A 26,926-nucleotide genomic window follows, 5' to 3' on the forward strand; every position below is an offset into this window, starting at 1 on the left:
AAGAACTCCAGTTAGATTCAGTACACGAACACAAAATTTTAAACAAATCACTTTATCGCAGTCATTTAACGAAACCAATGTGTCCCAAAGGAACCACTTTGTGTTCTACAGAGATACAAGAAATTAAGCAGTACTACGATTGCGATAAATGCAAATCTCAGGTAGGAATGGTCTAGGAGAGGTTATGTTGCGTTTAATACATACCAGGTAGCGCTACGAAGCCTATATTCATCTCCCTCATTACTCGTCACATGAAGAAAAAGGACCTAGGCATGGGTCATGTCATTTGGCTTGCCAGTAACTCTCATTACTTCGTGTCGCAATTTAGGACGTAGGTATTACACGGCAGTCGTCGCATAGATAAAATAAATTACCACACAAGGAGTGGAATGATACCTTTCTGACGCCGCCTGCAATGGCATCGCCTGTAGTCGCGACAGAAATATAGGACGCAGCTTACAGTAAGCGCAAAGCATAAAAAATTCTTCGATTTGACATACCTTGACGTCCAAACATTATGGTTATAATATGTGGACTACTTGCTGCGCAGAAAACGTCACAGCTCAAAAGCATTTTCATTGCGATACTCACATAGTGAGATTTCGACGACCTCGCCATTTGCATAGCTTCCGTAGCGTTCTTTGTTAAGCATAAAACGGAGTATGATGAAGAACAAGAATGACTAAAAAAATTTACTTAATTGCGAACATATATATTTTCAACAAATATGTATGACAGAGTAACTTGATTGCCGAAGACGTTAGGTACAATATTGCAACAACCGAGTATTGATTCATTCCTAAGATTCGGAGAACACGTAGGTACATAGCACATTTAGGATACGAATTTCTACGACGGCATTAAAAACAAAAAAAAGAGACCATAAATGCACGCGATGGCATCGTAAGAAAGTTGAAGTATGAGTTCAATATAACAAGTTCGGTCTAAAGAATCAGCGCTTGGCCAGATAAAGTATAAAACCCAAGCACATTTCACCTCGAAGACAAAATAGCTTAGGTCACTGAATTGTTCTCGGCAACGGCTGCCTCACCTGAAAGAAATGATAAAAAAGGTTAATTATAGTGAAGCACAAAAAGGTGGGCTACAAGCAGGAATTCACAGTTTTGCACAATTAGTTCAACATTATTTAGGGAACCCAAAGCACAACTGAACAAGCCGAACAACAGCCTAGCACGCCCATTTGTAGAGGTGTGCCATGCCATTCAGCACGCTTGCTTCAAAACAGGTATTAAAAGTCAGCGTTACCCTACATTCAACAAAGGACGGAAACCTAACGATGCTATGACATATATTCACATGAGATAATTTTTCGACTACGCGCAACTCTAATTTAAGGGACGGTGAGCAGATCAGTCAGTATCAGAAAGTAATACTAAGCTTTTTTTTGCCTTCACACTTCTTGAAACAAATGATTTGCCACGGGGCCTCGCTATACTATTTCATTGCATTGGCATCCTTCACTGTTCAACAAAATGAATGAACACAAATGCTCAGTTGTGAAGTGGCTACTCAAAAGGTGGTTGAATTATTGTTGCTGAAGGACACCCATTGAAGTCTACTACTTCTTTTTGTACTTGTGTTTCATCAACTTACACGAAGGTTTGAGGAATTTTGTTCACACAACCTAATAAATGCAGCAGAAGTGTGTGTGTGTGTGTGTGTGTGTGTGTGTGTGTGTGTGTGTGTGTGTGTGTGTGTGTGTGTGTGTGTGTGTGTGTGTGTGTGTGTGTGTGTGTGTGTGTGTGTGTGTGTGTGTGTGTGTGTGTGTGTGTGTGTGTGTGTGTGTGTGTGTGTGTGTGTGTGTGTGTGTGTGTGTGTGTGTGTGTGTGTGTGTGTGTGTGTGTGTGTGTGTGTGTGTGTGTGTGTGTGTGTGTGTGTGTGTGTGTGTGTGTGTGTGTGTGTGTGTGTGTGTGTGTGTGTGTGTGTGTGTGTGTGTGTGTGTGTGTGTGTGTGTGTGTGTGTGTGTGTGTGTGTGTGTGTGTGTGTGTGTGTGTGTGTGTGTGTGTGTGTGTGTGTGTGTGTGTGTGTGTGTGTGTGTGTGTGTGTGTGTGTGTGTGTGTGTGTGTGTGTGTGTGTGTGTGTGTGTGTGTGTGTGTGTGTGTGTGTGTGTGTGTGTGTGTGTGTGTGTGTGTGTGTGTGTTTCAGAATTAGGAACCGAAGAATGTGGGTCCCCAAGATGCATTGGGTAGGCTGCTCTTGGGTTTATCAAAGTAGCAGAGTTTGAAATGAGAGATAATGTCTTTGAATGGCTTCGGCTCGTACGGATCTCTTGGCTATCTTGCGATTTCTCCTAGACCATCAGGGGACCCAGGAGCGCTTAGGTACCAACGCTACTTTTCAATTTTGGGGTCTCGGGTCAGCGCGAATGTACTAAACCAAGACTGCTTGGGGTTCTGCAAATGCGTGCTTTCAGCCCGCACATTTTCTTGGGCTCCCAACTCGTTTGTGTCCCCAATTCTGAAACCATTTATTAATTGCACAACTTTTGCGTCCGAATTTCTGTGTGCTGTCGTGAGCAATATGAGGGGGAATTCGCAAACGCGTGGCAAATAGCCTCGCAATCGAGTGATACGTAGATGGCGCTGTCGAAAAGAGAGGGAAGAGGGGGCGCTTATCCGTTAACTCTTGGCACTTCCACCGCACTTGCGTTTGTCTAAAACGGCAGCTTACGGCATTTCACTGGCCACCGATGGACTATACGGTGGTTACGTGCGCAGTGACATGCAGCGAGTAATTTTTTTCAGTCATGCTTTCCTTTCTCTTTTAGGGCGCAGCTCTTAGGCGCCCGTTCCTGCGTTTAGCGTAAGGTATATTCATATACATCCCCTAGAATTCATGTATATCTTATGGAGCGCACCGTGTCACGAGTTCCAGACAGACGCACAGATTTCCCAGGGAAGTAGCTCTCCAATGTTTGCGCTTCAAAACAGGGCTGCTATCGGCCACGCTTCGGTGAGGGAAGTTATCAGTAACCGCAATATCAAACAAATTTATCCATGTGCGCTGGCGATGCGTAGTTGCGCACTTTGTGTAAAGTGACTCACGTTAGGAGTGCCAACAGTTATTATAACAGCGTCCTCCTTTCCACTTTGTTTCCGACGGCGGCCGCAGCATATCTTACATAGAAGGGTTCGAGGCTATGTGACTCGTGCTCTTGTGTTCCAGCTCATATTGCTCATGATAGTACTTCCTCGAAAATTATACCTGTTTGTATCCCTGGTAAAAAATACGTACGGTGTCTTTGCAATCCTGAGTTCATAATGAAATAAGCTTACGTGTTTTGATTCCAGGAGTAATGAATGAACAGTTGCGATTAGTCAATTGCGAATAGCACTCTGCCTACTTCAGCCCCGTAGAGCCTATCTATATAACTTCTTACACCAGCCCTAAGAGGTATTTCGTAGTAACCCTACAAACCAAGTGTACTTTTTAATCTATACTGGTTTTCTAAATACTGTTTTCCTTATGTTTCCTCAGTGCATTAACCTGTTACTAACAAGTTTACTGCCAATTACATATTTGTAATTGGCCTCACTATTACCCTTTGGCTAAGAGGCCATACAGTGTTTGCAAACAATTTGTATTAACTTTCTTGAAATAAACTTGAAAAACTTGAAGCCCAGTATCCTAAGTTGGCAACCTGCTTGGGTCACTTGGTATGTGCTTCTGGTCGAGATGCCGCGGTTGTTCTTTTATCATCATTCTACGCTCATTATCTTAATCTCGTAATGTTGTCGTCGTCAAGCCATGTAAACCGACCCAGTTTCTGAAGTTGTCGAATTGTTTGGGCCAACAGGTATGGGCTGATGGCCGTGGTGCGATCGTGGTCGTTGTATCGCGCTCATCGAAGCTTTGTCATCTGACACTCGTCATGCCGCCGTTGTCTCGCCATCGTCGTCATACATTGGTCATGCATTCGTTGTCCCACTACCACAGTGTTGCTGTTGAGGTCCTTCAATCTTTCTCGTTCCTGCTTCGTGATCTGATTTCGCCATTCTGTCGTCATCACGCCTTCTAACCCGAGCAAATGACCCAACTCCTTTGCGTCGTTAGGTATGCGTTTGCGTTCGCAATGCCGTCGTGGTAATTGCATCGTCGTCATACTAGCTTGTCATCCGACTCTTGTCATGCTGTCGTCATCAACGTCATCTTCGTCATACAGTCGCCGTCACGTTATCGTTTTATGATTGTCCTCACTTCACTAACGTCATCCCATCTTCCTAATACCACCTTCATCGTTGCAACGACAACAAGTTTTCTTTATCGCTAGTAAGGAGTAGTTCAGGGTGCATTACAACAAACAATGCATATAAAAAAGTGCTTTGTCTACTCGCGCCCAAGCGATAGCACTTATGAACTACAATCTGGCAGTGACGGAAGAACGAGCAATTTATCGTACGCTTCTATGTGTGCAGGTCGTGCTACTTCCTTGTCGTAGCACAAAGAGCAAATGATAGGCCCCCTGTTCCTCAAAGTATGCCCTTCCTGATATAAAATGTCCAAAGCATAACCAATAAGCGATACAATATATCGGCTGTCGTTGACTCATGCTAAGCTGACGTTGTGGCGCTCAAAGGAGACGTGGCTTTCTCCCGGAGTAGGCAGTGACAAACTATTTCACTGCAATAATAAATATGATATCTATCGTTGTCATTCTCGCACCGAAAAAGGTGGAGGGGTACTTATAGCTGTAGCCGATAACCTAGCGTCGCATATGATACCAGTGAATTCTTCCTAACACCTTGTTTGTGCGAACATCGTTTTGCGTTATCAAAAAGCTCTCTTTACGTGTGCTAGAGCGCTCCCTAGACGATACCTGATATATCTAATGAATTAACTCAATTGGTCAAAGAACCAGCTTTAAGAATGCTAACGTGCTTGATTTGATCCCTGCCACGACACCGAACTGAGTGAACTCACTGACTTACTTTTGTTCTGTTAGCGACCACTGCTGCTTTAAATTTACTTTAAACGTGAGTATTTCACACCGAACTTCTTTTACAAGGACAATAAGAAACTAAAAGAAAGGGGAATATGCAGCATTAATAATGGACTTGAAAAGTTTGTCGATAATTAAGTCTGGCTTTTTTGACAGGTCAATCGAGAATTAGAGCCTTTTTAGAGACAAAGTCACTTTATTGAACGACAGGCGCCTCATATAAGAAAAGCAGCTTTTGCCATGGTTTACAAGAAATCTAAAAAGTCTTCTAAATAAGAAGAAAAAACGCCTTTCCCGTTCTGCAATCTTCGGCAGCAGTGCTTCTTACTGGCACGCTTATTGCAAAGCGTCTTCCGCATATCGCTCTTCTATGAAAAATGCCAGGAGTGATTATCTCAACACTACGGCTACCTCGCAATTGTCTACTAACACATGAATGTTTCAGAAAACCATTAAATCAAGAAAGACACCGTCACAACACTCACTGATTTCGATGGCCGTGCACTGCGAAGCGAAAAATGCTGTTCCGTTCTTAAATACGCTTTGTCCAAATGTTTTTCCTATTTATGTGCAGTTTCGGTGCCCGAGCTATGCAACAGCCAGTGTTCTTATTTCAAAGGATCTTCATGTGATTTAGTTTGACGGAGCCATTAGCTTGATTCTGAAACTTAGGCTGTCATCTGTTTGCGGCACTGATGAAGTAAGCTCGAAATTTCTGAAGAACACTGAAATGCACGCTTTCATGATTTTGTTGCAACCTGTCATGCAGTCTCCCCAGTACTTCAGTTTGCCACCTGATAGGAAGGTTGTGAAGGTGATCACCGTCTTTAATAGTGGAAACCAACATACTGTTCTAAACTACCAACCAATTTCTTTACCAAGTATCCCCTGCAAGATACTTGAGCATGTAATATATTCTATGCTTATAACATTTCTTAAAACCAACTCATTCTTCAGCAGGTTCCAACACGGCCTTCGTTAAACGATCCGCGCGAAACTTAGGTTCAGTCTTTTGCTCATGAAGTTTTCTTAGCATAGATAATAGAATACCGATTCATATTATGTTTGTAGACTTCGCTAGAGCCTTCGATAATGTCTCGTACCACCTATTACTAATTAAGGAGAGCACAGTGAACATCGGCCCAAATATTTTCAAATGGATAGAACGCTTTCTGACTAAGCGAACTTAGTAGACAAGAGCTAATAATTGTTCCCAACATCCCTGTGCAGTTAAATCTGGTGCTCAGCAAGGCTCAGTTCCAGGTTCATTACTCTTCCTAATCTATAATATATCAATGAGCTTCGACGTCACATGCATCCATACAACTGTTTGCTGACGACTGTGCCTTGTACCGTAGAATAACCAACGAAAACGATAATTGTCTTCAAGCCGACCTTTATCGAGTCTCTGACTAGTGTAGTAAGCCTTAAGGTAACTAAAAGCAAAAGTATGACAATCGCGCATTTTTCAAACAATTATCAAACGTTTAAATACATATTCAATAGTAGAAAATTAGAGCAGGTCAGTACCGACAAATACCTTAGTGTTTACACATCAAATGATTTTATAATGACACTCTCACATTGCCTACACTACTAACAACACTAGACGGACTCTTGGGTGCCTTCGACAAATCTTTTGCCAACCGCCAGCAGAATTTAAACTACTGCTGGTTCAGTACTTACAGCAGCAGTAACGCTTGTGCTATCTTCGTCCTTACACCCCTAATTTGTGCCTTTTGAGCATTATGGTATAACATACCTAAATGGTGCTGAGGGTTAAAAGACGTGCGTTGTAGGATCATCGTAAGGAATAGGGAGAATTGAGTGAAAAGTACACTTCTGAACTGGGTTAATTGGTCTGATGTAAGTAAACGTGGGATTAGGAAGCAGTATGTAATACTCAACGTGGACACGTCATTATATAGAATCTTCTGATAGTATTGAGGCAGGACGTTATGCTATGCTCATTGTACATAAGAAAACCGAAGGGGTCAATACAGTCACCTAGTTACTTTACGTAGTTAAGTTCGTGTATCCGCTTAAGGCGATGTGCGGTGCCTCCGCAATGCTCCGGACTGATACTTTTCGACACGTAAATAGCAGCCCAGGCCACGGACAAATCGGGGCGTGCTGCAAGCACTTCTCGAGTTCTGTTCATCTGGAGAAAAAAGAAGAACAACAGATCCATTGTTTACAATCCTCGCGAAAGGGTAAGCAGTTGTTTTTTCACAAGTGCAAAAAGAACAAAAGCGAAACGCGAATGCTTCTTTGCAATTTGCACTGCGTTAAACACTGCAAAGAAATAATATAGCCCAACTCCATTCCAGTGGGTATATTATACTAACGCGAAATCGGATTATTGACAAGTGCGCTTTGTAAGGTAAAAGAAAGCAGCTTTACTTCATATGCAAGAATATTAGCTTTATTTAAACATGTCTTGTTCTGTTGGTAGTTCTAGAAATTTCTTAGTAACGCTCGAGAGAAATATGCAAGATGGGAGCCAGTAATTCATTGTGTTTGGTTAGTGACTTACGAAAAATTCACTAATGTAGCGGTGAACAAAATATATCCTGGGAATCGAAGGGCTCGTTTCTTCTTTTCCTTTCTATTTACAACAATATGGAGCAAACACACAGTAAAACCACAGACAGCATAGTGTATATACACTATATTTCTATTGAAATATGCGAAAAATAAGAAAATAGAATTGAAAGTAGATGAACAGAAAACTTGGAGCATGTGGCAGTCGTACCCGCACCCTCTCCATCGCACATGTGGTGCTTTACTAGTTAAAGTACCATGGCGGCCATCGGCCGGTCCACTTTTTCGATATTTATATATGCTAACCAAACTTAGCCCCGATGATTATTTATCGGCATTCCTTTGGAAAGGGGCGGTCACAAATAGCCACCTAACTTGCTTGACTTAATCAGGTATGCTACACATGCCTTTCATTCTAGCATTCTGTAAAAATCTCCTTCTTCTTTCTCTGTACTTAAAGGGGTCCTAAATCACAGTCCGCGGATAGCATACGCTGCCGTGAAGATCTCCGCAAAGTTTTGCAGCCGTGCGCAGCTCGTGGATCTCGTGAGTGGAACGCCAAGTCGCCTTTTTCTGAGGCACTTTCGTTCCTACGGAAGCCTACTGCTCACCTTCTTCGGGACGTTTTATTTAGTAAGACAGCAGATTTCAATATGGAGGCTCGTCTTGGCCAATAGCTGGCATCAATAAAAACTGGTGTTTGGATCAGTGCGTTTGTTACTACCGTTGCTGCGTATATTTACTGGCGCAATTTAAACATCAGCCTGAAGTAAGCGAAAATCTGCTTTCGAATTCCGATAATAATTACGTACTTGCCGCAGAAGCCGACTATCGTCTGCTCACGCTCGGCCTTGGCCACCCGCCTAGGAAAAACAAACTTTGGCTACCCTACTCGTTGGTGTTGTAACTCTCGGGTGTGGTTAATTTCGAATAGATTTGAACACTCGAAAACCCTCGAATCACGCTAAACTTAAGGTCAGATCACAGGCACGCTTGCCAGCGACCGCTCGCACCTGGCTGCTGCTGGTTAGGCACCCAGGCAGACTTCGCTTCGTATGGAGCTATTACGCAGCAATGCGCAAGTCGGTTTTGTCAACTACGCGTCGGTCAAGCTGGCACAGCACAAAGCTGGCCCGCACCACGTGGCAGGACCAGAGTGGAGCTTACGAGCGCGAGCGCGCACTCAGGCTTTGTCGTGCACAGAGCGAACGCTCTGCACACCCACTAGGGTTACACGCAGCTGTCGTTTGCTACGCAGTGCGGATGGCACGGCCACCGCGTAGGTGCCAAAATCAGACGTAGTGGCGTCTACGTGAACATGCAAAATCAAGTCTCAACTACGCGCCACGGTGAAGTTGAATAGGCGGAGCGTTGTCGGCATGCTGCGCTCCGCCGTAGCCTTCGCAGTGCAAGTCACTGAAGAAGAAGCGGAAGCACCGCGAAGGGGCTCTTTGACTGCCAAAAACTCCGCTTCAGCTGAATGCATGTAAGTACTTTTTGCGACAAAGTATATCCCGAAGAAAGTATTTTAACTGCGAATGAATTTCTCAACGTCAATAAAAAGTTGTTGAAGGCTGTTTAATTTTTCTTTTTCGTAATGTTCTTTCTCTTCCGTTAAACTTCAATATGTACATCGCGCCGCTACCTATGCCTGTAGCAGATCTGTTCCTATCAATCTCCTCGCCATTTCTTTTCAACCAACACTCTAAACGTCTCTTGCTTATCTCGTATGCTGACCGTTTCACGCTTCGATCGACTTTACATTGGAGCGCTACTGGAACGTGTGGGTTACCTGCGGGTTTCACAAGGTGAATTGCTTCGCATACCATTAAGAAGTGCTGAGTGGCCTCCGCATTTTCGCTGCAGGACACATATGCCTCCCCTTGTTGGGAATATTTGCTCCTGTATGTTTTTGTCCTTAAGTAGCCAGTTCGAGCCTCAAATAGCAAGGCACTGCCGTTTGTCTTATTGTACAGATTTTACCATCTAATTATTTTCTTGCCATTCCTTGTAAATCTTCATGGTCTTTTCTCTTCGCGTTCTTTGCATTCAGTTTACTGTGCCTGTTCTGTAGCTTTTCTTTTAATCCTCCCGGGCTGTTTGTTTACACTTTCCATTACGCGCTTTTTGTTTGCCAACTTTCTTGACCTCTTCCTACAATCGCTGTCGACGTTTTACAACTACAGATACTTGTGCACTATAGTCACCCATCTATTTTTATGCATGTGCCTGAGTCATTCTTGAAACTAATATGAAGCGGATTCGACCTGGTTGGATGCATGAGTGCTATGAGCGTCCCCTTTGAAACGGGGCGGTGTGCTGTGCCGTGCAACCGAGGTCTTGTTCTTATTACACACACACAAATACACACGCAAACACACACACATACACACACAAACACACGCACGCACACACGCGCGTGAACGGCCATGGCGTGGTATAGGGGGAGATGGCAAACACTCCCAGGGCGAATCCGCTTCTGCATTTGAATGCAACGGCTGGATAAAGCTGCTCGAATAACAATGTAAGTTAGCACTGCTTAGACCCTAAGCTGACGCGTGACCGTGACCTCGTCAGCGTCCTTGCGTTGGAGCACAGGTAACAACCCCTCTGAGACGCTGCATGCACAAAAGCGTATGCCTTCGAAAGCGAAAACCGCGGTAAAAAATAAAGATATGTGGGATGCCGCGCATGCGACTTTAAACACTTTTTGGTAAACCTGAATTGAAAATTACAATATTATGCGCAAGGTGCTTTAGTAAAACCAGTTGGAAGGTTGACGGCTCATTATCACTCTCAGTATCATTACGCTGTCATGTAGCCGGTTAACTTCTTCAGTTTTTCAGAATATTTGCATTGCGCACATTTTTGAGTGGCTAGATATGTGTTTTACACGTGCGGCACACATAACACAGTTCATTCTGCCATATCTGCTGTTCTTCTAAAGTTCTATTCCACGTAAAACGCTTTTCGTAAATACGGCAATACTCTCTGGCGAATTGAACTTGTTTAATTCATATTGTAGTAGTATGCTATTGATGATAATGAAGATTCAGCAAAAGCCGGGGAGTAATTACTATTTTAATTAATATAAATAATTGGTGCGTGAACGGGGTGGCGGTGGCGTACCAGTCGCACATTTAGCTCATGAAATTTGGATGCGTAGACCCTTTTCGGCTGAAACCGAAATTCGAGAAAAATAAGTGTGTTTTTTCTTCGTTTTCCTGGTTGCTTCTTTTTATTTCTTCTTTTTGTGGAGATAGGCAACAGTGATCCCTACTTATGCTGACCAGGAAGAAAACATTCGGAACATGATAACGCTAGAGTGACAGCGACGGAAAATTTCCGACCAGCAGCACGCTTCGCTCTTTGCTTGTCACATGCAGTAAAATTTGCACGAAATAATGACGCCAATAACTTCGTGACTTCTATCTAAGCTACATCGTGGGATACGGCAGATCTCACAGTGAACGTGTTTGGAACAGAGTATAGAACCAACGGTTCCTAAAACATGTTAACGTGTATAAAGGGAGGAAGCATTTTTACTTTCCTCATAACTTATCGTGTGCGGCCGCCACAGACTTGGTTTGACACGGCCGCGTCATGCTCAGCAACGAAGCACCACAGTCAGGGCACCACTGTTCATACTTTTGTATTGGCAACCTATATGTGAAAGCTGCTAGCCAGTCTTCTTTGTTTATTTCGTTCTTACGAACGTGGGCCCATACTGATAAAAACACCATAGGCAATTTGTGTTCGTAAGAGCGAGTTTCAGCCAATCCTCATGATGGAAATATTAGAAAAGGTGGCCGGTCAATGGCAGAATGCAGTGACTAAAAAAATTATTTGTGAAATCAGCCCCAGCATTCCATAGGATCATCGCCTATGAGAATTTACACGTATGTGCTGTGAAACGAAGCACGATATAATAATAATAATAATAATAATAATAATAATAATAATAATAATAATAACCTTTATTTCCATCAAAACGATGGAGGGGCCGTGGGTAAAAGCTGCTGAACAGCTTGACTAGAGCCCACGGTCCCCTCTACAACGCAGTACAGGAGCATGCATGAAGCATACCGGAATCTAACAAAATACAAACGCAAAATTGATTCGATTTAATGTATTACAAATAAAACAATATTAAAATTGTTCTAAAACATATCACGTGGCGCAGTTCGCGAACTGTAGCACGACCTAAATCAATTCCACATTTATTCAGATTATTAAGAAGTTTAGGCAAAATATACGATAGTGTACCCATAGAATAGTTAGCACGGGGAGTGACCACCTTCCAGTATTCAGACTGACGTATAGTACAGGATGGTGGCTTTATTTCCAGCTTGGCTAGGTTGCGAAATAAATTTTGGTTTTGTTTTATTTCGCACTTAAAGGCAACAATTAGTCTATATCTATACAATTTCCAGACAGGCATTATATCTGCTTTAATGAGCAGAGTATGTGTATGATAATTGTAGGGGACAACAAAAAGAAGCCTAATTATCCTTTTTTCTAGGATGTACACATTTGGTAAGTTAGTTACTTAACATGGGGACAAATATATCTCTGTCGAAGAACGAATTCTCAGCCGTGCAGAGCCTACTGCATGTTTCATAATCACTAAAATGGACAATAGAATACATTGGGTGGCGAGGACACTTCAGTGACGGCAGGAATACTACTGTCTTAAGAGTGTATGTTCTTTCTCAAGAGAGTATTTTTGACACAAAGAATGTGTTAGTTAGGGCTACGCTGAAGGATCTCTGTATTACTACGACATGACGTGCGCTCGGCATATGAAACAACGCATGTTTCAAAATGATAAGAGGTCCTACGCGGCACGTCGGCGCAACAATAAATAACACACTCGCGCCATAACCCGTAGGCGCACTCTGATTACTCATAGCGTGCATGTGTGGTCGTGAATTGCCGTAATTGATTTACGTATGGAGTTTTAAAATCTTCCAGGTGACACAGTGGTTATGAGAGAGGCCCTTGAATGGAGGCCTCAGAGTTATTTTTGAAACGTCTCAGTTTCTTATGCGTGCACCCAAAGGTCATGTACTCAGCCACCGCGGACGGGAATCGGACCCGTGACCTCGTGCTCAGCAGCATAATGCTGTAGCCATTGCGTTATCGTGGCGCTGGTATGCGAAAAGGTAGTGAAATGGCCGTGTTTGCGCTCGACATGGTTTCTGGCAACAGCTCGATCAACGCAGTAATTGTAGCTGGTTGTAGCGTGCGCACAATTTACCATGAGTAGAACTTAGCACACCTTCCTTGGGTACTTAGTTACTAGGCCGTGGCGCTGCTAAGTAGCAGGTCCCGGGATCGAATACGGGCCACGGTGGCCGCATTTCGACGGGGTTCAAAAGGCAAAAAACGCTCCTCTAGAGTACATTGGTCGAACGTTACGGAACCTCAGGTGGTTAAAATTATTGCGTAAGCACCCGCTGCGTCATGCCTCAATCAGATCGTGGTATTGGGATGTAGGACCAAAAACAAAATTAGAATTGTTTTTTTTACAGATTTTGCATGCACAAAATGTAGCGTGCACTTAGTAAAGCATGCATAGCTTCGCTTTAAGATGACAGGAAGCTGCGAATATGTCCGCCCCCGCTTTGAATTAGCCATGTAACACCACAAGTAAGTGCAACAAAAACAGCTATTGCCATCAAGGTGATCTGTTACCTTTGTTTCAAGGCTTTCCACTGTTTCAAAAGTGAATGTGTCGGTGGTCTTCGGGTCGAAATAGATATTGCAGGCGGCTGAATCGTTGTAGTGAATTTTTGGGCTTACTTTACCGCTAGAGAACATTCTCCAACATCTCTGAGAGGAAAAAAAAAGCATTTGGGATGAAGGAATAGACAGAACTGATTTGTTGAAATTATCTTGAATATTCAAACATATACAACGTAAGCCGTGAGGTTTAAGGATCGTTGATCATAACCTTGTTATTCCAATATCTACAAACCATGGAAAATGGAGGTGGGATCTTTATGTTTCCCATAACCTTTATTACTTATTCGCGGAAATGTTTTCTGTCGGCAGCACAAATGAAGTCTCCGCTAATAACTTTGTTATTCACTAACGTATCGCATTAAATTGTACTGTAGATGCTATTTCTTGGTTGTGCGATGACACGCCAATGAATACTAATGTTTTTTGTACTTTAATTTGATTTCTTTAGAGTAATATCTTACACGCATCTATTGTTCTTTTGGGTCTGAGCTCATACTTAAGTACACTTAACCAGCGGCCGAAGTGAAGTCTACGAGAGCTAATGACATCTTTGGTTCTGATATTCCGGGTTTCATTTACATCGTACATTAGCTTCAAACACTGTCTGTGGCATATAGATCTGCCACATACATTTCTAGAATTAAACCAACTACCGCAATATTTTCAAAAATGGAGTTTTATTTATTGATTTGTGCCTCATCATTTGGAGCTGATATATAGTATCTCCTCGTCTCCCTCTTCAGATTATCGATATGATTTATGAGGTAAATTATACACTGTCTTCGACTTCCTTCACGGTTATTCTAAGTTCTGAAGCTCGGCACTACTTCGTAAAGCAATTCGTTCAAGTAGAGCGGTACACAAGAAAGTGGCCGTTGTGGCGACAGAGTTAGTGTACTATTTCCTATGTGCCTCTCAGAAGGCGAATAAAGTAAGTCAATATAGCGAAAAATGTGTTGAGGCGTCGTTATTTGCATCAGTGCTGCACACCTCACTCTGCGGCCGGTAATGTTGTCATGGCTATCGCTAACAAAACGTGTTGAGGGGTGAGTTGGTTAATGATACAGAAAATATTAGGACAGTATTAAAAAAATCGCGGACATTACAAAGAACTTGTGCTCGTGCGGTTCTGTGGCTTCCCCGTTCTTGTCGTTGCATTATTATATAGTTCTTCAAGTGATGTTCCCTCCGTATATAGAAATGATTTGTTGCGGGGTGTACAGGAAGAAATTGCTTTGCGTTAACGGCGCCCATACGATGCGAACCAGAGTGTGGTGCCTATGGGTGAATCGCTCTCTGCGTAGTGTACGCTTCACTCCGTTGTTAAGAATTACATAGGTTGACTTTGTCGCGAACTGGTACATCGCATTCCTGCCGGAAATATTTTACCATGTTGTTGTGGGAAACGTTTACTTGTTATTGCCCAAAAATATCTTAAATGAGGTGGCGACCCTGAAAGTGCGATAACAAGAGCAATGTAAGACCTAGCTTAAGCGACAGTATGCGCTTCAACTGAGCAACGTATACCAACTTTACTGTGAACAAAGGAAATGGAAGAAACACAGACACAGCCGAAAGAAGATGTTCGAAACTCCACGATTCGACCAACGCATGAGCCTTGTTATCGGAATTATTGTTGTTGTCGTGTGAAGGATGAAGCAGGAATTCTGTGAGGGTGCTTCTCTTTCGTCGGTCCTTGTTCCACTTTCTTCGGGTTTTTGCGAAGGATTAACGCTTTAGAATGAAACAACGGAGACAACATACACCTGCGCTCACAATCAACTATACTCTTGTTTCATGTAGTGAAACGCTAGAACGCTTTTAACGAGTCGCGTAGTTTAATGTATGCGGAAGGCAGCGCAAATAACGAGATGTTTCCTTTGGGTTAGAGGATTGTGCAAGAATGTGGTTTAAAAACCACCTACACGAGTAGGTGGCTATGGAAGCGTCGCGATGCATGTAGAAGACACTTCTTGTCTATTTCGGCGAACTGATCCAAACTTAAGCGAGGACAAGACACCTCGCCATCTCATTCGGGGTGTAAAACAGGAACTCTTTGCAGGGTTGATTAGGAGCCCTCCACGCGTCACCGCTGATTTTCGCACTGAGGAGGCAACAATGAAGAGAGCATTGCAATAGCAAGCAAGCGTGTACAACCGGGATGTGAGCATGCCCTCTGTAGACGCAGTGCGAGCAGTCTTCAAAAAAAGCGTGTAGGACATACGGGAGCTAATCTATTGGGCAAAAAGAGCTTCAGAGGCGACGACTTAACCAGAGCGTCCCAATGTTCTGTTTACTGGCAGACTAGGTTCTCGAAGAAATGAGACAGATGGGCCGGGAACCACGGCTAAATACACGACCAAAAGCACCGCTGCTGCGTCAGTCGAGCATCTAATACCCTGATGTACTGCGACAAACTCCACGGCCTGCTGATGTCCCCGCCACTGCCTATATAAACAACCCGATGCCTCAAACTATGCTGGCGCCACCCGAGAGGACGATAAGAAATGCCGATATATGGCGCACTTCTGACCAAATAACTATTTGCTACCACTGTGGAGGAGGCTGACCATCCCCACCGAACGTGCCGTTATCACCAAGCAGGACTTTGTGGTTTTCTTGGTAAACGCACCTTGACCTCGAAACAGTGAGTGCCTATTCGAAATCAAACTGTACCGCTCTGCTCGTCAAAATTTTCCATATGCCTCTCGTCAAAATTTTCATATGCCTCTTTCCATATCGATCAACAGCGCCGTTGAAGTATCGGTCACCGAGCGCCCGTCCGTCATCAACCTGCCCTAGACGCCGCTCACAAAGCCCCCACCCGGAAAGCTAGAGTCAGTGACCTGGGGAGGCAAAGCCGCCACCGACACAAAAACAGAAGAACATCCATCGATGACTCCTAATGACGACGAAAGATTCAGAAACTAGTGCTGCAGTAGCTGCGTCGATTCCGATTGAAGTATGGTTATTGTTGGCCACTAAGTAAAGCGTTAGTGGATAGAGATGCACAATACTCGGTGATGATCTTGCCAGAAAACTTAAGGAACTGCTGATTCCTTGGAAAAACACAACACCGCAAATTTGCACCAGAGGAGCAGATCTCATTGTACCGACGGGTATTAGCACTGCTAGAATTAAAATAGGTCGCTTCACGTACGTGGGTTGTTTCAATGTGCTTTCCGAATGCTCAGAATATTTCAATATTGTGATGGACTTCTTGGGGGCTAATGTTGCGCACAGTCCACTGGCGGAAATCATGCTTGTCATTTTGAATAAGGCACGGTATCGCAACGTTCAACTTATAGCAAAATTGCATGACATACCCAATGCGGGCGACGATGTGGTAGTGCCTCCGAAATCCAGAGTAGCTTTCGGAATAAGCATCAACGCGTTCAGTCACTATGCAAGCATAGCAGAGAGCAACACCGGACTCTTGCTCGAAAAAAAGAAGGTATGTAGGGCACGAGACGAGGCCTCGTACAGCTGCGTCCCGCATGTCCTAAGGTTTTCCTCACCACTTTTACAAATTAGGTGTAACATGCTCTGAAGCGGACCGTAATGGCCCGGTTTAATGACATCGTTCAATTATATACGCGAGCGTTCCCGACAGGCCACCATAGAATTTCCAAGATGAGGATTCAGTCCTCGCATGCATAGACATCAATCAAGCACTGTTGCCCAGGCAGAAGGAGAAAATATAAAGAATCGTAAGAGAATTAGCTAAATTATTTTCCACCTCATCACCGACCGACTTGCATCAATCGCCAAACATCCGATTTTTGACGACGAATCTGTGGGGCCTATGTACCGCTCTATAAAATAGCATCCCTGATTAGCAACATCAATTGAGGGAGGGAAGTAATAGGAATTCAAGTTAGGAAAATTATTAAAGCAACATAATTCAGCCGTTGCATTATTTATGGGCCTCGCCTGCGCGACTGCACTTCCCACGCAGACCATGCACTTCTGGATTTATTACCGGAAACTGAATGCCATTGCAAAGCGGGATGATTTCCTCTTTCAAGAATTGATGCGACTCTGGATAGGCTACGAGATGCGAAGTCTTTTTCCTCCTTGGACCAGAAAAGTGGATAGTGGCTGCCAGAAACCAGAAACTTATGAACGAGATCGTAGGGAGACAGCGTTTGCAACGTGACACAGACTGTATGACTTCAAAGTACTTCTGTTTGTCCATTTTCCCACCCCTGCGACTTGCCAGAGGGTGATAGACACTGTGTTGTACAGATTGAAATGACAACCCTTTCTAGTCTATCTTGACAATGTCGCCTTTTTGTTATACCATTTCCTACAAATCTGCATTTGCACAAGAAAAATGAAAAAAAAGAAAGCAAGAAGAAAGATTCACTGAACATTTTCATGATAAACAGGATTCATCCGTCACTAATTCAGTATGCTCGAGGAGCTGTGGAGCTTTGCACTTTTAGCTTTACACTTTTAGCTTTTAACAATTATGTGCAGAATCGGCCCGTATTGTTTAATGATAGTTATCATGACATGCCTACAACTAAAACACTTCACAACTTTAATCATCATCATCAGCAGCAGCAGCAGCAGCCTGGTTAAGCCCACTGCACGCCAAAGGCCTCTCCCATATTTCTCTAACTACCCCGGTCATGTACTAATTGTGGCCGTGTCGTCCCTGCAAACTTCTTAATCTCATCCGCCCACCTAACTTTCTGCCGCCCTCTGCTACGCTTCTCTTGCCTTGGAATCCAGTCCGTAACCCTTAATGATCATCGGTTATCTTCCCTCCTCATTACATGTCCTTGCCATGCCATTTCTTTTTCTACATTTCAACTAAGATGTCATTAACTCGCGTTTGTTCCCTCACCCAATCTGCTCCTTTCTTATCCCTTAACGTTATACCCATCATTCTTCTTTCCATAGCTCGTTGCGTCGTCCTCAATTTAAGTAGAACCCTTTTCGTAAGCCTCCAGGTTTCTGCCCCGTACGTGAGTACTGGTAAGACACAGCTGTTATACACTTTTCTCTTGAGCGATAACGCCAACCTGCTGTTCGTGATCTGGAAATGCCTTTAATGGCATGCTCCAAAGATTTTGCTCGGGACTCTTAATCTCATAATATGGTTACGTGTGTATTTTTCTAAGGGTCAAAGAGGACAAATGATCTGCAGCACCAAGTTAAAGTAGACTACGCAGCTAGCATTACTAGCGCGGATATTCGTAAGGGTAGTTTTGGCTTTTCCTGTTTTATGTCCCGGATATTTTTGTTGTTTTGGAAAAATTTGTGGCTTGGGTATGATACTTGCAGGAATTATTGGACCAGAAAGGCATTCTTTTTGTGCACTTACCATGCTTTAAGGGCATCGCAAGGGAACTTATTTGTTTGCACTATAACACTTCTCCGCAATTCCAGTACTCATGCTTCCAGTGTCTTTCTTCCTTCTAGTTTATTCTATTAAGGAATGTTAGGCTGTTAGTCACGATTCGCATAGTGTGTTCTCCTTTCCTCCACTCAAGAATTGTGGTAGTAAAATTTTAAAACAGAGATGAAACAACTGGTCTTATGCAAGCTTACCTCCTCGAACTGGACATATATCTCATTTCCCTGATATTTTCTTCCGATAACAAAGCCCTCAATCTCGTTCAGAGCTGGTGTTCGTTCAACATGAAAGTACTCTAATACCACAAGGTTCAGAGCTATTGCCAGCTTCATAACTCCGCCAGGAAAGGTCATGATTTTCGCCAAAGTTTTCTCCTGTAAATGCGCACACTTTTTGTAAAATTCTTGAAACCAGAAAGCGTTAGGTTGACTTACAGAATGAGGATTTAAAAGAAATGAAAAGACAAATCAATCTTTAATATATGCATCTTTTTCAGGTGCTCGCGTTAGAATGCAATGGCATATCCTTTTTATGAAAACTAGAAACCTTGATATCACTGTAAAACATTTTTCACCGATAAGTGTGATTTGCCCTAAGAATAACACTCTTACCATTTAGCCTCTAGTAGTTCACTGCAAAAGGCTAGCAGCTTAAGCTTTACTAGCGGCCAGATGCGCCGCAGCATCAAACTGAGTAGTTGATTTGACCACATAGTCCGCACCTATGTGATGATCCAGAGTCCGACAGTACTAGCTAATAAAGTTTCCATGTCGTTATGTTTGCTTGCTACAAAATTTAAATTTAATAAAAACCATTTTATTGGTTCTCGTCAGCAATTAGATCCTACCCTTTTAGTGCAAGGCTAGGAGTGAAGGGAAAAGCCAGAACGCTATTAGTGAACCAACTCTTTCGCAGTACTGTACTGCAGCATCACCACTCTATTCAATCCCTAACGTTCAGTTTGCGATATACAAAGGCAAGCAGTTAATTTTGCAAGCGAGAGCTAACTAAGGACCAGTGGTAGTGAAGAGAACTTTCTCGATGAGGTCCTTTGTTCCAACTGCTTGCATAGCAGTGTTGGTTACTTTTTGGGGGAGCAGTTATAGCCAGGTCGCGGTACAAAACACTCTATTTATACCAACAATGACAAAGGTATGTTGATTGTGATGACTTCTGTAGAACTTTGTTTTTGCTGAATTTTACTTCTTTGCTGAGGCCCTCCCTAACATATTTTACATATGTAACTTTAAGTTACTTCCTGCGCTAAGCTGCCTCATGGCGAAGATAAGAGAACTCTGGCTTCCCATAACATTATCAGATATCAAAAACTTGTTTTCCATACAGAAGCAGTGTTGATACCCCTCGTTAAAAAGTAATAAGATCTTCAATATGCCCTAGAAGTATGTACAAACGAAGGCGTCTATTTTCTTGCAATAAAATGGGACCGAAGCACTGAACCAGAATATTATTAGCCGAAGTTCCCTGAGGAGCTTTCCTACGGCCATTTTGTTCTAGTTGCGTTATTAACAATTATCACTACAACGGTCCATCAAGGAACGCTAACGAAAAATAATAGGCCGAGCTAGACCGAAAGATTAGGCGTCCGCAATAACCAAATTCGTAATTCACAGCGAAAACAGAACTTTTGTAAGCGAGAAAATGGCGAAAATAAAGAAATCAAATTAATGCTGCATGTTGTGGACTATAATAACCCTCCTCTCAGAAAGCACCTTAGAGGAAGGTTAATGGAGATTGCAATAAAGCGTCCGTATTGGCACTCTCGTTCGAAATTGAGGAGCCGCAGCAGGGCCTCCAGCGACAATCAAAGAAACCAATGACATACTGCCTGACCAATAAACTCTCAATCTGTCCTGACAGCACATTTTCATTAATGTCTCTAGAGGGGTACAAAAACGCAGAAGTGTTGTTTGGGTGGCAAAAAAAGTCTGAATTACCAACACCTGAATTAACACCACAGCTACCAGAAATTACTACGTGGATTAGTGCGCGTACGCATCTGCTCATTTTCGGACGATCTAACCTACTCGCTGCAGGAAGGCGATTAGCAACAATCACTGCCCACACTCGTAAGACATACACTTTTAACAAACTGAACATAACTAACCAGGTTGGCTTTGTTTTCTTTACGAACTCGTCTTTATTGTAATTTAAAATGCGGCCTATACGGGACACTTTGAATGTTTGACATATTTCTCGCGATATGCGGGAAACCGATTTACATCGACGAGAACACTAAAACAATACCTTATTAGCCTAGCCATAAGAATTGAAGGGATGACGTTTCCTTCTTCGAATACCTCTAGGCGTTAAATAGTACAAGAAAAAAACTGAGAATATTCTACAAGAAATAAGAAAGAATGGTGATAATAAAGATGCTGTTTTAGAAAACTTATAGTAACATAAAGAAAAGGATTGCACGTGATAAGACACAGACAGGCAGAAAAAGTCACGCTGTAAAAGGAGATATAACTGTGCACAACCGTAAACAGAACTCATTTTCATAAAGCGAAATTATTATTCTTAAAAAAAAACTAATATCATACATCGTTGTTCTGGTTTCTCACTTCCGCAAGGCAAAGTTAAGTAGGTAAATATGACAGAGCCAATAAAGACGTCTATCACGCACTTTTAAATCATCATGAGGGTTGTACAAGTTCTCTTGGTAAGTAGCGGTGCGAACGATATTTCTCTTTTTAAAAATTTGACTACTGTAAACATCCAAACATTTCTTGCATTGGAACCAACACATTAGGGACCAACGTTGTTCAGTTGCTCCACTGAATGCACGGCGATCCTCCCTCGTCACTGCAAACGTCATTACCTTTCAGTGCATTGCTCGTGAAGCCCGTATTATAGGCTAAACATTACCGACTCATTCTGAACAGGTCTCCAAAAGGATGAGTTACGCTCAAGGAAATGGGATTTTCGGTCAGGTGGGTTGCCATGCTCTCTGCAGTTGTGCACAACCGAAATTTATAGATGACGGTTAGGGCTCGGGCCCTCACTAAGTACTTTTCATTTGACGGCACAACTAAGTCACCCATCAGAAGTGTTAAACGCAACAGCTTCCTGGTTAGAATTTGTGGACCGGGTCCTTTATTAATCAGTAAAATCTTTTTTCATTGGAATGTGTCAAACAACGTTGGTTAACTAAGCTCTGAGCGTGCTCTTACGAAGGTTGGTTGCCTCTCGCCGGGCATGCCTATATTGTTCCAGGAGGCGATGCATTCCACAATATTGTTGGGGTTATCCTGTCTCCATGCCATGAAAACAAGAAGCCCCAAGTACCTGCAACATCCATCAATGTTTGGTGAGTATTGCTGCGCAGTACAAATCGCGTCATTTCTGTCAAAGGCTACAATTCAAATTTCTCCAGACAGACACAGACAAGTGCGATTCAATCAAGAGTTCGACGGAACGCCGTCTCGTCAAGTAAAATCCAGATTGGGAACAAGAGGATCTGTGCGCGCCCGGAACCGTCAAACTTTGTGTTTTATCTCATTTGTCAGTGTCCTGTTGTTCAAATGTTAGATCAATACAATTCCATGCATACATACATACACACATACATACATACATACATACATACATACATACATACATACATACATACATACATACATACATACATACATACATACATACATACATACATACATACATACATACATACATACATACATACATACACGTATAAACACTTCCACATGCATCAATCACGAAGACAGACACAAATAAACGAAGTAGGCGATTTGGAAGGTGGGAGAAAACATACCAGGTACTGCACTTTTAACCTAAGTCACACTGCAATGGGTTCTATTACTGACAAACTGTCCTTTCTACAACAAAGGCAATAATGCACAGTTTTGTAATGCTCTTCGCAGTTGGTCGCCGTTGGATTTCGGGGCTGTAGGGACCTTGTCAATGTTAGACGTGACGAGGCAAAATATTTGAGCTCTTCAAATAGGCAGCTAGTGCGATGGTTGAACGTATTTCGATTGCCGTTGAAATTCTTATTGCTTATTAATTATTTCATGTATAATAAGTTGTATACTCCTAACATACAGACAAGCGTCCCGAGTAAAGCAGCAGCAGGATACAATCGTTGTCCACGTCGCGCACATTAAGACTTGCAGCTATAAGTTAGCGTTCTAAGTAATGAAATTGTTATAATACTAAAGTATGGGTAACTGGTCTTACGGTCTAATGTTGAGGATCTTATCCCGCTCTTCCTCTCTGAAGACAGCCGGCACCGGATACATTGCGAAATTAGTGATCTCATCTTCGGGATATGTAGCGCTCAATAGCGAGATGTAGATTTCCTGGAAATTAATACAGCAGATTGAGTACAAAAAAAATAAATCATTGATAAAATGTAATCAGATCAAGGAAGCAGGGTAATGGACAGAAATATGGCATCTAAAATAGCAAAATGTGTTTGTCGTTGACGAGAAGGCTATGCGTTACTTTCAAAAAGCGCTATGTCCTTCGTGCATTAGTTGTAAAAAAATCACTATACCTATGTGCTACTTAAAATGTTCTTTCTCCAAAAATTTTTCTTAGTTAATTGTTGAGACAGCAATACGTTATGCAATTATATATTAGCACTTATATAGGCACTCCCGGCTGATTATTACCGTCGGCGTCGCTCTGGGCGCCACCTTGATGTTCCTCACAAAGCCCAAGGACGATAACACCGTCGCCGTGCTGCGTACGCTGTGTGTGTAAGTGAAAGCATGCCAGTGAAGACGACGATCGCGGTGCGATCTCGCGCACAAAGGAGGAAAGCGGGAAGAAAGCGCGCCGCCTTCAGTCGCGCGACAGGCATAGGGAGGAGGGAAGGAAGGGGGGCGCTGTAATCTGGTAGCAACTACGTATTGCGCGGTCGCGCGGACCGTCTCTTGAAAGCGATCTGCGTTTGGGGCAGAGTCTACGTACGCCGACGGCTCACACCTTTGTGTATGCTATGTTCTCGCCACTCCGTTTTAGTTGGAGCAATGTACAGTATGAAGGTCTCTTTGCTCGCTGCTATTGCCACGCTTCCTCATGGCAGGGTTTTGACAGTGTCCGGGGTCATCGAGTGTGATGTGTTCAAATGCGCCTGTACGCGCTGTCACTATGCATATTACTTTAGTTGGTAAGCGAATGTTTACAAGTTTATACGGACGATAAAACTACTTTGCTTACTTTTATAGCTGTCTACTAATTTGCCATCGCAATCGATGCTTCGCCTTTTGCGCAAAACTGCGACTATTTACAACTTTACTGATTATTCACACGACGCACGCAGTTCACTTTCACGGAAGGATATGGAGAACACGAGAAGTGGTCCTGCATAAATGCTGAAAAATGGGTAATCCTGAATTACAGCATGAAAATGCCGTGAATTGTATCGCACCAGCTACGACAACATAATTTATTACAGGGTTAATGTTAGTTCCGTCAAATAGGCAATATCTAACGAATTAATGTCGATATTGGCATAGGCTTTATGTGAAAACAACTGGAGCCAACTCTGCAAAAGGGCTAGCGTCTATAGGGCCAATGCAAAATGTCTAACAGGTTCGATGCCTAATGGGCATAAACTCAATTATGTTTCGAGTGCACAGATTTAGAATTCAGGCTGAGAAAACTAAAATGGCAGCTTCATTTTTACACCACTTCTTCTGAGAGATATACGCAAGCCTGTACCAAGGTGTAGGAAAAAAAACAGCGCTTCCAACGAATTCACTTTTTACCGAGCACATGCTACGGTGTTGCGACGCACTTGATCAAGTGGGACTTGTTGAGTGACTCTCTCACTTGTAGCCTGTTTTTCTTAGAAGTAATTTACTGCAGTTAAACGCACTATACTAGATGTGAACAGCTTTTGTATTAGACGGAATGTGGTGAATTTTTTGGGGGTGAGGGGGGGGGTTCAGTTCATTTCAACTTTTCTCGTGTCAAATATTTATACAGGCCTTCTCCTTGGCCTTTAAACTAGGCTCCGGTTATGAGTTAATTTACACTTGTATATTTAGTGTTTCTCATTTTGAAAACCTAATAGGACAAAAACAACCTACCATCATAAGCCTGGCACGATGCTCAGTGACCCCGGATGAAGGTTGCTAAATTCACTGGATGTTTCTTTACTTAAGACAAGTATTCATTTATGGGGCACCTAGGCAACTTTTGAGTAACTCGGTTTGCGTCTTCACAATTTTAACTGAAAAATAACCTACATGACGTTTCTGGTGTTTTATGCTGAATTCAGCGCATGCTTCTTGAAAATTAAATATGAAGGTATTGTAGGCGCGAAGTCTGGGTCAAGTAACGCTTCGCGGCCTATGCGTTCATGACCCATCTCTTCTTCTCTGTCTCCCTTTATTTCCTAAATATTTCTGAGATGGAAATAAACTGCCGTTTTTTGCTTTGCATTATCGGTTTCATTTTCAGCTCATAGGTGTGGGCTGCTTTTCGGTAGAACGTAACAATGGTGAGAAGGATCCTATTGAAACAAGCAGGGTAGCATACGCCGATGCGCAATGACCCTGTAAAACGAACCTACTACCGCCCATGGCTCACAGGCTACCGCATTTCAAACATGAGAAATATATGTGGCAAGCATGCTTAGTCAAGAGATAAGCTTATCTTTAAGCAAATGGTGTGAAAGACGATGCTACGAAAATAGCCTTTGTAGTAGTGGTGCTTGGAACAAAGTTGATAGAAAGTTTTAATGAAAATGTAGCGGCTGCGGAAACCAAACGCCATGATCTGCGAAGAAGTTCTGCACATGTTACGCAGCTACTATGTGGTAAATTTGGTAAATTTTCACCAATATTCAAAGAGAGGAGGAGAGTATGTCTGAATGCAAATGCGTTCTATTATCACGTCGCGGCTAATGGTTTGAGGCGAAGCTTTGTTTGACCCTGATAACTGCTTAGAACACTGCCAATAGTATTTAATTTGGAATCGCGGCATTTAGTGTGCTTTCAATATGTTCGTATAAGGCAAACATTTATTTGGGAACCCTTCCAAATTTTACTGAGCGTGGCTGCTGTTGTATTGCGGAATGTGTCACACGCAAGACAGAACTCGTATACCGAATCAACACATGATAAAAAATTAATTAAATAATAGGGTTTTACGTGCCAAAACCACTTTCTAATTATGAGGCACGCCGTAGTGGAGGACTCCGGAAATTTTTACCACCTGGGGTTCTTTAACGTGCACCAAAATCTAAGGACACGGGTGTTTTCGCATTTCGCCCCCATCGAAATGCGGCCGCCGTGGCCGGCATTCTGTCCCGCGACCTCGTGCTCAGCAGCCATAGTCACTGAGCAACCACGGCGGGATGAATGGACGTGTGTGAAGTCACATGCCCTATCGCTACAGATGTGTTTATAGTAAACTATATTTTCTAGGGAATCATACTGCTGCGCCAGGGTCTACCCTAAACTCCGCAACCATAACGCTAACCTTTGTCTTTCGGAAACTGTGGTGTCCATCTCAGACCTGCAGGCCTAGCGCCATGTGACACCGCGGGCCCATGACGTCATGCGGCTCCTGAGGGCCTTGGACCAAGAGCTCCTCTTTCTCACTACGTGCACTCTCACTTAAAAATAGTAGCTATCTCATTCATTCTGTATGCTGGAACAGCACTACAGTCAGCATACAGGCGCCAGGGGGGCGTGGCAAGATGTGTAATATAAGAGGACGGCATGAGCTTGTGAGACACAAAGCTATGACTACCGATGTGATTATTAATAAATACTTCGCGTATACAAGAACTTTTATACTCACCTTGAACAACAGATTCAATTCGGGCTTGGTGAGGTCATCGTTTTCGTCTAGGAAGAGACCGAACCCACGACACATCATATTATTATACAGTTTCCTTGCCTCTGCCGTAAACGTTAAGGTTTGCATTTGTGCGATAGCGGCACTAGTTTTATGAGGAAATGATTGCCAAGATATGGTGAAGAGAAATCTTGTGGTCTTGCTAACCGTCTTCAGGAAGTTGTACGCAGACTCTGCAAAGAGGAACGAAAATGTGTATGGTTTTGAAAAATTGGGTTCTAAATGAAGAGGATAATGAAGTTTTAATGACGTGGGCTGGATTATGATTTGGTAAAATATAACGGGACTGCAGTACTTCGCTACGGACAAACATGTGAATCCAATTCGTGATCCCAATTGCATAGCTAAGAGTTTAAAGCAGACGCACTGAAATGGGACAGTTAGCATTATGGAAGGTAGATAATTCACTTGAGTTACGAAAATAATAAATAGAGGTCTTTGAGCTG

The 26,926-nt window shown here is 42.9% G+C and overlaps 1 long non-coding RNA gene across 1 annotated transcript; it reads right to left on the bottom strand.

Moving 5' to 3' along the window:
* Positions 1-708: 708 nt before the first annotated feature.
* Positions 709-26,636, bottom strand: LOC129382367 (uncharacterized). The gene is made up of 5 exons (XR_011894926.1): positions 26,424-26,636; positions 22,842-22,963; positions 21,815-21,929; positions 6,968-7,121; positions 709-1,051 (listed from the first exon to the last, which is right to left on the bottom strand). It is a non-coding gene; the product is annotated as an uncharacterized lncRNA (long non-coding RNA).
* Positions 26,637-26,926: the final 290 nt, after the last annotated feature.

Source organism: Dermacentor andersoni, chromosome 6, assembly GCF_023375885.2.
Source record: "Dermacentor andersoni chromosome 6, qqDerAnde1_hic_scaffold, whole genome shotgun sequence".
Lineage (NCBI taxonomy): Eukaryota > Metazoa > Arthropoda > Arachnida > Ixodida > Ixodidae > Dermacentor > Dermacentor andersoni.